This window comes from Trichechus manatus, unplaced genomic scaffold (genome assembly GCF_000243295.1).
Source record: "Trichechus manatus latirostris isolate Lorelei unplaced genomic scaffold, TriManLat1.0 scaffold00120, whole genome shotgun sequence".
Taxonomy (NCBI): Eukaryota; Metazoa; Chordata; class Mammalia; order Sirenia; family Trichechidae; genus Trichechus; species Trichechus manatus.
The window spans coordinates 7,389,170-7,403,291 of record NW_004444056.1 but is presented as its reverse complement, the minus strand read 5'-3'; positions in this window follow the sequence as shown (position 1 = coordinate 7,403,291).

The following is a 14,122-nucleotide window of genomic DNA, read 5'->3' as shown; positions in this document are numbered from 1 at the left end:
TCTGATAATATATAAATATACAGAAAACTTCAACAACTCAACATCAAAAAGGGAAACTATCCAATTAAAAAATGTGCAAAGGACTTGAACAGACACTTCACTAAAGAGGACATTCAAATGGCCAATAAACACATGAAAAGATGCCAGTGAGCATTAGCCATTAGAAAGGTGTAAATCAAAACCATATGAGATCTCGCCTCACCCCTGCAAAAACAGCACTGATAAAAAACAACAACAACAGAAAACAATAAATACTGACGAGGTTGCTCCACTGCTAGTGGGATTGTAAATTGGTTCAACCACTATGTAAAATGGTATGACACTTGCTTAAAAATCTAGATAGAGAATTACCCTATCATCTAACAATCCCACTCCTAGGCAAGGGGTCTAATAGCAGTGACACAAATAGACACATGCACACTTATGCACACTATTCACAACAGCAAAAAGATGGAAATCACCAAAGCGCCTGTCAACACACCAATGAATAAACCAATTGTAGTACGTACACACAATGGAATACTATGCAGCCATAAGGAATAATGATGAGTTCTCAAAATGTATTATAATATGCGTGAATTTGGAGGACATTATGCTAAGTGAAATAAGTCAATCACAAAAGGACAAATATTGTATGATCTCACTATTATAAAAAGACAAGAATAGGTATAGAAAGCAATGTTCTTTTGTGGTTACCAGGGAAGGGAGAGAGAGGGATGGGGAATCACTTTCTAGACAGTAGACACTTCTTAGTTTTGGAGATGGGAAAGGCAATACCAAATAAAGATGAAGTCAGCACACCTTGACCAAGGTAAGTGATGACACTAATAAGTACACAAGAATAAGGGACAATTTAGTAAATACTATAATATATACAATTTTGCAGTAAGAAAATATGTGTGTGGCTACATAGATAGATATGTATGCATATATATGTATACACACCGTTTGCCCTCAAGTCGATTCTGACTCACAGCGACCCTACCTATAGGAAGGCACATATGAATATACGGATGTGCATGTATAGGTGTATCTGTAGGCATACGTATATACATGTTTGTATGTGCTTCATATATAGTCATATATAAAATAAAGCACATAGGCGGCACAGTTATGAATACTTCCTAGACATGACCAAACACCTCTCAGGATTAGTTTACTGGATTTGAGGGCTTAAGACCATAGTCTTGTGAGGCAACTTGGTCAATTGGCACAATATAGTTCATAAAGACAATGTTTCACATTCTAGTTAGGTGAGTAGCATCTGGGGCCTTAAAACCTTGTGAGCGGCGATCTAAGAAATGACTATTGGTCTCTACTCATCTGGAGCAAAAGAGAAAGAAAGAATAAAGACTCAAAGAAGAAACCAGTCTACGGCCTCATCTACCTTGAGATCAGAAGAACTAGATGGAGCTCAGCTACCACTACTGACTGTTCTGATCAGCGACACAATAGACTATCTTGGACAGAATGGTAAAAAAATGTAGAACAAAACTTAAATTCCTTAAAAAGAAATAAAAAAAAGTCGGACTTACTGGACCAGTAGAGGCTAGAGGAACCCCCAAGACTATTGCCCTGGGACAGCCTTTAAACTTGGAACTCAAACTGCTCCTGGAGGTCACATTTCAGTCAAATGACAAATTGGCCCATAAAATAAGTAATGTCACCAAGGAGTACTGTGCTCCTCTAAATAATCATCTAAATGAAAGCAAATGGTAAACACTTACCTTAGAACAAAGATGAGAAGGTAAGGGGGGAGAGGGAAGCTAGATTAATGGGAAAAGAACAAACAGAATGAAAATTATGAGAATGCTGACACATTGTAAAAAATGAAACCAATGTCACTGAACAATATGTACAGAAATTGTTAAATAAGAACCCAATTTTCAGTGAAGTAAACTTTCACTAAAACTACAATAAAATATTTTTTAAAAAGAGCAGAATAGACCCATGGACACAAACAAGGGGAAGACAGATGCCTAGGAATGACAAGGAATGCCAAGAAACTCCCAGGGATACTGACAAGAAGGACCTCTCCCCAGAGCCACACCCTCAACCTAGACTTTTAGCCTGCAGAACTGTGAGAAGAAAAAAAAAAAGTCCTGTTCTTTAAAGCCACCACCTTGTGGTATATCCGTAACAATGGCACCAGGAGTTTAAGGCACTCTCCTTCCTCCTTTTCGTAGCCCCACTACTTCTCCAGCCACACTATTGTAACTGGACCCTGGTTATTGGTCTGGTGGCCAGGTGAAGAGGAGGGGTAGATCCCGAAAAGGACATGAGTTGTCTTGCATTCTCTCCCTCCTTTATCTCTATTCTGATTTGCCACTGGTAAAATTTTTAACAACTGCACCTTGACAACCTTCCAAGGGCTTACGGTACTTCACATACTACCAGTGATAGGGTCCTGCAGCCAGCTTGTTGTTGTTCATTGTTTTCGAGCCCGTTCTGACTCATAGAGACCCTGTGTACAACAGAACTAAGCACTGCCTGGTCCTACTCCATTCTCACAATCATTGCTATGTTTGAGCCCATTGTTGCAGCCACTGTGTCAATCCATCTCGATAAGGGTCTTCCTCTTTTTCGCTCACTCTACTTTACCAAGCATGATGTCCCTCTCTAGGGGTCTGGTCCCTTCTGATAACATGTCCAGAATACATGAGACGAAGTCTTACCATCCTCACTGCAAAGAAGCATTCTGGCTGTACTTCTTCCAAGATAGATTTGTTTGTCTTAACTGGGAGATCATTTATATCCAACAACCATTTTACAGTTGCTTCTTGGAACCTCTCCTGGTATGAACTTTCTTAGATTAGGTTCCTTGTTAAAAGGATTCTAAGTGGTTTTGTATGCAAGAGATTTATTGGGGAGTGTTCCTGTGAACACAGTTCGTAATGAAGCGAGGGAAACAGGATAGGGCAGAGGGGGAAGCTGAACTGCTGTGTGTCTTAATTATCTAGTGCTGCTATAACAGAAATATCACAAGTGGAAAGCTTTAACAAACAGGAATATTTTCTCAGTTTAGGAGGCTAGAAGTCTGAATTTAGAGCACAGGCTCTGTGGGCTCTGGAGGAAGGTCCTTGTCCCTTCAGCTTCTGCTTCCTGGTTCCTTGGAGATCTCCATGTGTCTTGCTATTTATCTTACACCATCTCTACTTGCTAGTTTGCATTTAATCTCTTTTCACATCCCAAAAGAGATTGACTCAAGACACACCCTGCACTAATCCTGCCTCCTTAACATAACAAAGACAACCCATTCCCAAATGGGATTATAAACACAGGCATAAACCAAATCAAACCCATTGCCATTGAGTGGATTCCAACTCATAGCGACCCTATAGGACAGAGTAGAACCACCCCATAGGGTTTCAAAGGAGCAGCTGGTGGATTTGAACTGCCGACAATCAGGTTAGTAGCCATAGGTCTTAACCACTGCTCCACCAGGGCTCCCCACAGGCATAGAGGTTAGGATGGAGGCCCTCATCTCCTAGCTGCCAATAGTGTTGGCAGATGACAATAACTGCTGAGTCCCTCTCTAGAAATTGCTCTCATCTGAAGAGTATGTTCCCTTGCTGAGATGTGAGCCCTGAGGCATCCCATAACCAATGATTGGTCTATATGGGGCTACAAAGGTCTAGTCACTTGTTTAGGACAACATCCTCCAAGCTCCAGAGCTTCCTATAAGATTGGTCAAGGCCTCTTTTGTAATTGCACAGTATTATGGATTGAATTGTGTCCCCCCAAAATCCACAGGATTTACAGCACATATTGGAATCCACCATCCGCTGTGTTGGAGAAAGAAGTGGCAGTTAGCTTCCATAAAGATTGACAGCCTTGGAAACCCTATGGGAGCAGTTCTACTCTGTCCTGTAGGCTTGCTATGAGTTGGAATTCAACTTAACGGCAAGGGATTTGGTTTGGTACTGTCTAGATAGTGAATCCCCCTCACCCCTCATCTCTAGTAACCACTAGTGAAATTAGTTTCTGTATATTTACCTGTTCATGCCATTTCATAAAAGTGAAAACATACAATATTTTTTTGTGATTGACTTATTTCATTCAACATGATATCCTCCAGGTTCATCCATGTTTCAAGATGTTTCAGAAACTCATTTTTCTTTATCTCTGAGTAGGCTGTCATTGTATGCAAGTACCACATTTTACAACATTCATCAGTTGTTGGCCACTTAGGCTGTTTCCATCTTTTTGCTATCGTGAATAATGCTGTAATGAATACAGACATGAATGTGTATGTTTGTGTCTCTTCTATTAGATCTTTAAGGTATATACCTAGGAGTGTAGTTGCTGGGTCATATGGCAGATCTACCTCTAGTTTTTTGAGGAACCACCAGACTGTTTTTTACAATGGCTGTACCATTTTGTATTCCTACTGGCAAAGGATGAGTGTTCCAATTTCTCCACATCCCCTTGAACATTGTTATTTTCTGTTTTTTTTTTTTTTTTTTTTAAATCTTATCCATCCTAGTGGGAGTGAAATGGCATCTCATTGTGGTTTTGATTTGCATTTCTCTGATAGCGAAAGATCTTGAGCATCTTTTCAAGTGTCTGTTGGTCATTTGAATATCCTCTTTGGTGAAGTGTCTGTTCATGTCCTTTGCCCATTTTTGATTGGGTTATTAGTGCTTTTGTTGTTAAATTATAGAAGTTTTATATATATTTTTAATATTAGACGTTTATCAGTTACATCATTCCCAAAGATTTTTCCCAGTTTGTAAGTTGTCTATTTACTCTTTTGATGAATATAGGTATTTAACTTTTATGAGATCCCAGTTATCTATTTTGTTTTCTGTTGCTTGCACGTTTGTTGTTGTGTTTAATAATCTATCACCGAAAAATTAGGTCCCAGAGCTTTGGTCTTATATTTTCTTCCAGGAATTTCATGGTTTTAGATTTAATATTTATGTTCTTGAATTAGTTTTTTGTGTATGATGTGCAGCATAGATCTTGTTTCACTTTTCTGCATGTGGAAATCCAATTTTGCCAGTACCATTTTGTTGAACAGACTGTTACTTCCCTCATTGAATGAATTCAATGGATTCTTCTTCTGTTTCACAGTGTTTTATAATTTTCATTGTATAAGTCTTTCACATTGCTGGGTAAATTTAGTCTTAGATATTTTATTCTCTTAGATGCTATTGAAAATGGAGTTGTTTTCTTAATCTCCTTTTCAGATTTCTCATTGTGGGTGTACAGAAACCCAACTGATTTTTGTGTGCTGACCTTGTATTATGCAACTTTGCTAAATCTCTCCATTAGTTCCAGAATCTTTTCAGTAGACTCTTTGGGATTTCATATATATATAGGCTCATGTCACCTGTGAATAGAGATAGTTTTACCTCTTCCTTTTCAATCTGGATACATTTATTTGATATTCTTGCTTTATGGCTCTGGCTAGAACTTCCAGTACAATACTGAATAGGAGTGGTAAGAGTGGGTACCTTTGTTTTATTCTCATTTTCAAGGGAAAAGTTCTCAATCCTTTTCCACTGAGTATACTTTTGGCTGTTTGTTTTCCATAAATGCCACGTTGAGGAACTTCCCTTTTACTCCTACCTTGTTAAGAGTTTTTATCAAGAAAGGGTGTTGGATTTTATCAAAAATCTTTTCTGCATTGATTGAGATGATCATGTGGTTCTTTTCCTTTGTTCTATTAATGTGGTGTATTTTTACATTGACTGATTTTCTAATGTTGAACCAACCTTGCATTCCTGGAATAAATCTAACTTGATCATAATATGTTATTCTTTTAACACGTTGTTGGATTCTGTTTGCTACTATTTTGTTGCAAAATTTGGCATTTATATTCATAAAGGATGTTGGTCTGTAGTTTTCTTCTCTTGTGGTGTACTTGTCTGTTTTGGTACCAGCATAATTCTGGCTTCATAAAAAGAGTTTGGAAGAGTTTGGACAGGATTGGTGTCAGTTCTCCGAATGTTTGATAGAATTCCCCAGTGAAGTTGTCTGGTCCTGGATTTTTATTCGTTGTGAGATTTTTTTATTACTGATTCAATGTTTTTGCTTGTTATGGGTCTGTTTAGGTTTTTTACTTACTTTTGAGTTAGTTTAGGTAGGTTATGTGTGTTTTCTCCATTTTAAATAAGATATAGCATTGTGACTCTAACCCTAGCTTAAAAATGGAATTTATGGAAAGTTCAAGTAATGGATTGAGGAAAGGGAAAATAGAATAAGCAGTATATATATACATATATATATATATATATATTTCTGCCATTGAAAAATATAGACTATAGTGAAACTGGAGACAATATTGTTGAAATATATTAGTACTTTCTTTTTGCATTTATGTGTACTGACGTCCTCCTTACTCTACCAAAGGCATTCATTTGTTTCAGGGATATTTAGGTTTGTACCATATGAACAGAAAGATTCAATATTACACTCTGACATCCAGAAGAGGATTTTCAGATCTGCAGCAAGACATTAATTTTGTAAGCCAAGGTTTTACTTTTTTTTTTAAGTTTCCTTTAGGAGTCGGATCTGAACAATGTGACATTCAAGTTTAGCATTAACAAGAGCTGGAGAGAGAAAGATATGATATAAAGTAAAACTTATTCTTTCAAGACTCAGTGAAGTGGGAGAGAGAGAGAGAGAAGCAGGCAAAGAAACAAATGTGTCTTGTTATTCTCCCATTAAATGAAATCAGGGAGGAGACATGGTAGATAGTTTAAAGAAAAAGCTGAAAACAAAGAAACTTCTGGAATCCCAGAAGAAGCTGATCATTCTGATATGCAGTTATGCAGGAAAGCAATGGTACAATATTGGTGGAGAAAGATGGGTAGATGATGGAGCTTCAAGTAGTGCTCCTGCTGCCTCATGACTTACATGTGTCTTAGAAGGGCTCCAGAAGTCCCTGTGTGCTCCAGAGAGGTGGTGCAGAAGGGCTGAGGGAGCTTGTGGGTAGGTAGATGCCAGAGGCTAGGCAATGATTCTCAAGTATGCTAGGGCTTTGTGACTACTGCAAATGGCTGGAACCATGAGCTGCACAACACCCCATATAGCCAGAGATGTTCGCTTGTACTTCAGCAGACAGGAGTCCATGGACCAGATGGACAAGGCACCCACAAAGAGAAACCAGGTAGAGTTTTAAGGACATGAGACCTGATACCCTATTTCTCCTACCACTAAGAGGCCTTCAAAGTTTTGTATGTACTGAGCTGCTGTATTGGAGAGGAGAAAGGAGAAGGAGGGAAATCTGAAAGGAAGAGCACTTTCTCCAAGGAGGCCATATCACCAAAATGAGACCTTTTCAATTTAAAGTTAACAAATGTAATGTCTGAGTGCAGTAGAATCTGTTGGTGTCCTGCGCATATCCTCTCAGGTCTTACTCCACATGTTGTGGGCATTCCCCACTGGCTGGAGCCAACCCTGACCAAGTGTGGAGCAGACTAGAAGTGTCAGAAAATCAATACCTTGTGGAAGCAGCCCTCAACTGGTGACTGTTGAGAGTTGGCGTATTAATACCCTACTCCCTCCTCTCTCGTGCCTGAGGGCATATGTTCCCAAGTAGGAACAACTCTAGTTACCTACAATGCCTTCTGTTCTCAACTTCTTGGGGACACCTCTCAGATGAACTACTTGCATTCACATTTTGGATTCGGGGTCTTCTTCTGGGGAACGTAAACTAACGTGATTTGTCCCCATCTCCCTTTTACTTAGTGAGATGGGAGCCATGAGGAAGACTGTTGTCATAGCTGCCATAGAGTCAGCTTCAACTCATGGCGACCCCGTGTAAAACAGAATTAAATGTTGCCCAGTACTATGCCATCTTCATAATCATTTGTATGTCCATTGTTGCTGCCACTGTGTAGTGCCTTCCAACCTAGGGTGCTCAACTTTTAGCATTATATTGAACAATGTTCTGTTGTGAGCCATAGGGTTTTCACTGACTAATTTTCAGAAGTAGATCACCAGGTCTTTCTTCCTAGTCTGTCTTAGTCTGGAAGTTTCTCTGAAACCTGTCCACCATGGATGTCCCTGCTGGTATTTGAAATACTGGTAGTGGCACGGTTTCCAGCATTACAGCAATACACAAGCCACCACAGTATGACAAACTACAGATGGGTGGTGGATGAGATTAGATATATTTTAAGAAGATGCTATGTTGGTTTTGTATATCCAACGTAACAAGAGTAAATTTTCACACTGTCTTAATAATAACTACATTTAAAGCAATTTTTTCATCCTTATTTATTTATTTATTTTTGGTGAAAATATACACAAGACATATATGCATTCAACAGTTTTTACACGTACAGTTCATTGACAATGGTTACATACCTTGTATCATCATTCTCCCTATCTCTGCCAACATTCTTTCACCACCATTAATTTAGACTCTCTACCCTTTAATGTTCTCTTGTGTGTTTCAGAGTTACTGTTGTCCATTTAATCTCATACAGATAATTCTTTAAAAGGGCACAACATAAAGCAATGTTTTAAAAATTCTAGAAGCATTACTCACAACAATTCATTTGTAACATTCACAGCAACAAATATTTATTCACTTAAAGTTATGTACAAGAAATTATAGAGGCCAATTTGGAATTTTCTGTAGTAACGTGGGATTGAAATACACAAATAATCTTCCAAGTACTGAAACTGTAGTTCTCAACTTCTCTCCTATCAACTGTCTTCTGAACTAATCAGTTAGAACTCATTTCCTTTTGATTTTCCTGTTCACCTCTGGTAAAGGTGCCAACAAGTCTCATAAAACACCAGAACAAATTTGGAAAGAAAAGTACAGATGTTGAGGGTGAATAATTAATTATTACAATCGTACCTTACACAACCATTTATCAGAGATTTACGGCATGGTAAGAATCAGCAAAAATCCAATCCCCAAAATGTGGAGATTGATTCAGTCCTCATATTTCCACTTCTCCATCTTCATTGTCAGCCATGCCATCAGTGACATACTCTCTCTTTGACCCTATCCATTTGGAGCTAGGTAAGAGCTCACAAGTTAAAGGCACACTGTCCTTCAGACTTCCAAATAAGGTGATGGCAGCTGTAAGTTTGGGGAGTCTACTCGACACCCCAACCATCTGACCTACTGGACACAAATTTGGGGCTGGTTTCCCACTATCCCTTCAGGATGCCAGCTGCAAGCTTCAGAGTCCACACAACACCCTTACTTTCTGACCTGTTGGCACCTACTACCCCTTTGGGTTTGCTAACTTGTTGAAACAACTTACAGAATTCTTGAAGAGTATACCATACTTACAACTAGAGATTTTAGCCAAAAATGATACAAACAAAGAGATGCATAGGGCAAAGCCTGGGAGGGGTCTCAGTGTGGAGCTTCCATGTCCCAAGGTACACACTACCCTCTTGAAAGAAGATGTTCTCATCAACCGGGAAGCTCTCTGAGCCTTCGTGTTCAGGGCTTTTATCAGCTAGTCCTGCATTATAGGCTAAATCATGTCTCTTAAGGCTAGTTCATATAAGCCTCCCAGGTGAGTTTTTTCTGGTCTGGCCAGCCCCTACTCACCAGTACAGATTCTCAGGTGTGGCCTGGAAGTCCCAGATCAAGGTGCCCCAATTACTCCAAAGGTTATTTCCTTGGAGCCAAAGATAAAAGCCATCATACTTGAGGTAAAACTAGGTCCTTTACCCCACATCTCCTATGTGACAAATTATCTTCAGTGGCCTGGAAATAGAGTATTGAATGGACAGATATGTGACAAAGCAAATACTGTGTAGCAAAATGTTAAATGTACACCTTAGGTTGTGGGTAAGTGGGTGTTCACTGTAAAAGTTCTTTCAACTTTCTGACATGTTTTCATAATAAAATGGTGGGTGAAAATTTAAGCGATAGTGATGTCAGTGCCCTGGTGGTGCAATGGTTAAGCATTCAGCTGCTAACTGAGAGGTTGGCAGTTCAAACACATCTGGTGTGGCTCCGTGGGAGAAAGACCTAGTGACCTGCTCCTGAAAAGATTACAGCCTAGAAAACCCAATTTAGCAGTTCTACTCTGTCATATGGGGTTGCTGTGAGTCCAAATCAACTCAGGGACATCTAACAACAACAACAACAATGTTAGAATATGTTTTGTCAAATGGCACTGAGCATCCCCTCTACTCACAGTAGAGTAAATGGGTTCTAGGGAGGGAGTATGGTGGACATTCATCCAGGCAGGAGAAACTGCCTGTGCTGTTCAATTCTCTGCTTGAACCATTTGATTCTCAACACAGACTGTGGTTTGGGCAAGTGTTACTCATGCCTCCAGCCCAGAGCTCTAATCTCCACTCTAGCTCACCTACTGGGGACAAGAGGCATTCACAGAGTGCTCTGCTAGGGCTTATCCCCTCAAGACTGCACTCCAGCCCCTGCTTCTCTCCATCAGTTCTCCTTGCTGTGTTCCATGGGACCACAACTCGTCCATTGGCTCTCCTTTCAAACCCCTCTTAGATCATGTACTGGGCTCCAAGGGAATAAACCAAGATGGTAGCTCCATGGAACACCTTCAAAATCTGATTTCCATCTGCCTGCCACGGGAAGAGGCAGCATAATGTCAACATCACATCTCCAAGGACAGTATGGTTTCTGTATGATGCTTAGAAAACAAAGTAGGTCCAATCTATGCCTGGTTTCATATAGGTATGCTAGAATAATGTGCATACAAATGGCTATAAGCATTCTTTAAACAGTTCAGTCAGTTTCTCCCCCTCCTCTTGATCCTTGCCCTGTGTGAGGAGTGCGAAGGCTTCTGGTGGTCTATGGGGCAGGGGCACTGGAAAGGAGGGGGCACAGGGAGATGGCCATTGACACAGGAGCAGCAGTGGTCCTGGAAACCATGGGGCCAGTTAAGGAAGAGGCTCTTCTGAAATGAAAACAAAACCAAAAAACCACAAATTGAATGAAGAAGTACCATTTTCTGGAAAGTAACAACTTCAGAAGGTCCACATTTTCCAAAGTGAAGGGCTGTGGCTAATAGGCAGTCACTGCCTAAGTCTATTGTAAAGTAAGGAAAGTCCCCTCAGTGTACATTCCCATACACACCCCAGGAGTAAAGTGGCTGGGAGCAGAGCCAGAAATGCCCAAGAAAGTTAAGGGGATGTGAAGCTCCCCGGGGATGTGTGCAGGATAACGACTGTAAGGCTGGAGCCCCATGTGACTTTGAATATCAGATTGAGCTTGTATTAAATTAACACTTAACTCTTTGGCCAAGAGGGGTCGTGAAATGTTTCTGAACCATGGAATATCAAAGAGATGCTTCCAAAATCTAGGATTGGCTTCTAGGGGCTCTTTAAAAAAAAAAAAAAAACTTGCCATGTATGGAGCTGACTATGACTCATGGCAACCCCATGTGTATCAGAGTACAACTGGGCACCATAGCATTTCTAGTGGCTGATTTCTGGGGAGTAGATCACCAGGAAGGGAGCACTGGTGGTGCAGTGGTTGAAGCACTCAGCTGCTAACCAAAAGGTAGTGGTTCGAACCCACCAGCTGCTCCTTGTGAGAAAGATGTGACAGACTACTTCCGTAAAGATTGACAGCCTTGGATACCCTATGGGCAGTTCTACTCTGTCCTAGAGGGCCGCTATGAGTTGGAATCAACTCGATGGCAGCGGGTTTGGTTTGGTTTAGATTGCTGGGCCTTTTTTCCAAGGCAGCTCTGAGTGAACTCGAACCACCACACTTTTGGTTAGCAGCCAGGTGCATTAACCGTTTGCACCACCAGGGACTCCAGGGCTCTCCACAGGCAGACAACACTGTGACCCTTGTGGCTCTCCACCCTTCTCCCCTGGCCTGACCCGAGAGTGCTAGCTGCAGAAAACATCTCTTCTGGCCTGGGTGTGCTTTGCCCAGGGACACAGGACGCGACCAGAAACCACTGTGGGGGCCCAGTAAACAGGCCCTTGTCTCTGAAGGATCATAGCACAAATTCCCCGTGGGACATGAGAGAAAATGCGCAGCAGAAGAAACCACAACAGCTGTTCTCTGGTGAGCTCAAGTGAAGTTATTGGCCGCAAGACGCAGAAGAAATGGCTTAAGGACTTGCCAAAGCCCAGTTTCACGCATCATAGCCTCATAAGATAAAACAACTGCAGGCTGTGCCTGGCCCTGCCTGCAGATGCAATGGGCTGTGTTAGTATTTTGTTTAATCCCCCACCTTGTCGTACCCCACCTCCTCAAAAACAGATGGATTTAAGATGGCTTACAGACAAGATTACAAAATGTCCTGGCAGAATAAGAGAAAAAACAAATAATATAAACAAAGTAGAAGGAAAATAAGGGCAAGGATCTAAGATGGAGCTAGAGATGAAGTTAGGATTTGAAAAGAAATGCATAAAGTCCACTACCAGTGTTTGCCAAGGTTTAACCCATGCCTACCTGTGTCAGAAGCCTGTGAGGTGCTTGTCAGAGTCAGTGCTCTGGGGAGATGGGATCCTTGTCTCTCCAATCATTCCAAAATCTGAGAACCACTTCACTGGATACTTGGGGAGGAGAACCATGACTTTATTTAGCTATAGGTCTGTCAGTTTGTAATACTGTGGTGGTTTGTGTGTTGCTATGATGCTGGAAGCTATGCCACTGGTATTTCAAATACTAGCTGGGTTATCCATGGTGGAGAGGTTTCAGTGGAATTTTCAGACTAAGATAGGCTAGGAAGAAAGGCCTGGTGATCTAATCCTGAAAATTAAACCAAGAACCAGTTGCTGTCAAGTTGATTCTGACTCATGATGACCTCGTGTGTTTCAGAGTAGAACTGAACTCCGTATGTTTTTCAGTGGCTGTGATCTCTTAGAAGTAGATTGCCAGGCCTTTCTCCCAAGGCACCTATGGGTGGATTCAAACTGCCAACCTTTCTCCACAAAATTAGCAGGTAAAAACCCTATGGGTCACAACAGAATATTGTCCAATACAGTGTTGGAAGATGAACGTCTTAGGTTGGAAGGCACCTCAATAGTCGCAACAATGGACTCAAACATACAAATGATCATAAAGATAACACAGGACCAGACACCATTTTGTTCTGTTGTACATGGGGGTCCCATGATTGAGAGCCATCTGTATGGCAACTATCAACAATCACAACAATCAGTTCTTAAGTGAGAATTGAATTTTTTGAAATAATATACCAAGTGTGTGTTTATATTCACTTTATTTTCTAGTTAGAGAATTTCAATGCTGGTCAGATTGTCAAAGAACTCCATGAACCCAAATAGGTTAATACCACTGCTGACATTTCCAGAAAACCATGGAGAAATGGAACCATGATCAGATGATATCATTTTGGGTATTATTAATAGCTACTGCATACTGGGCTGAGTGTGCTGCATGGACTAACTTACCGACGGCAGGCATTAGCATTATGGTCATTCTGTAGAGGAGGAAGCAAAGGCTTGGAGATAATTTTCACCAAGGTTATGCAACAGGTCAATTGCAAGATTAGTTCCTAGGCAGTCTGGCTCCAAAGTGGCAGGATTAACTGCACTGTGCTCAGCTTGCCTGTGCTATAACAGAGAGGCAAAAACACACCCGGGTCTCAAGGAAGCTCCACCGTTCCTCATTCTGAGACCAAAAAGGCAGTGTGGGCCGGTGTCAAGGAAAATCTTTCTCCTATGATCTAGTTTGTGTTGCAGCTGCACAATTCTTTCATACATTCTAGATACATCAGTGAGTGAAACAGAAATCTCTGCCCTGTGGAGATTGTATTCTAGCTGGGGGAGTCAGTCAACAGGAATATATAATAAGCATAATAAATAAATAAATTACATAGTATCTGTATCAGGTATTGATTTCTGTGTAACAAACACCCCCAAACTTGGTGGTTTAAAACAACAATTTCATTACCTCTCATGGCTCTGTGGGTCAGCTGGTGACACGTGGGTAGTTCCTCTCTGCTCCACATGCTGTCAACTAGGACGTCAGTTCCCTGGGTGCTCATGGGGATTGCAGCATCCCAGGTGGCTAACTCACGTGGCTGACAGTTGGTGCTGAATGGCAGCTGGGGCTGTCAAATTGAGTGCACAAGCAAGGCCTTTCTTATGTGGCTGGAGCTTTCCATTCCGGAAATGGCAGCTGGATTCCAAAAGAGAGCATACCTAGAGCAAGTGTTCCAGAGGGAGGAAG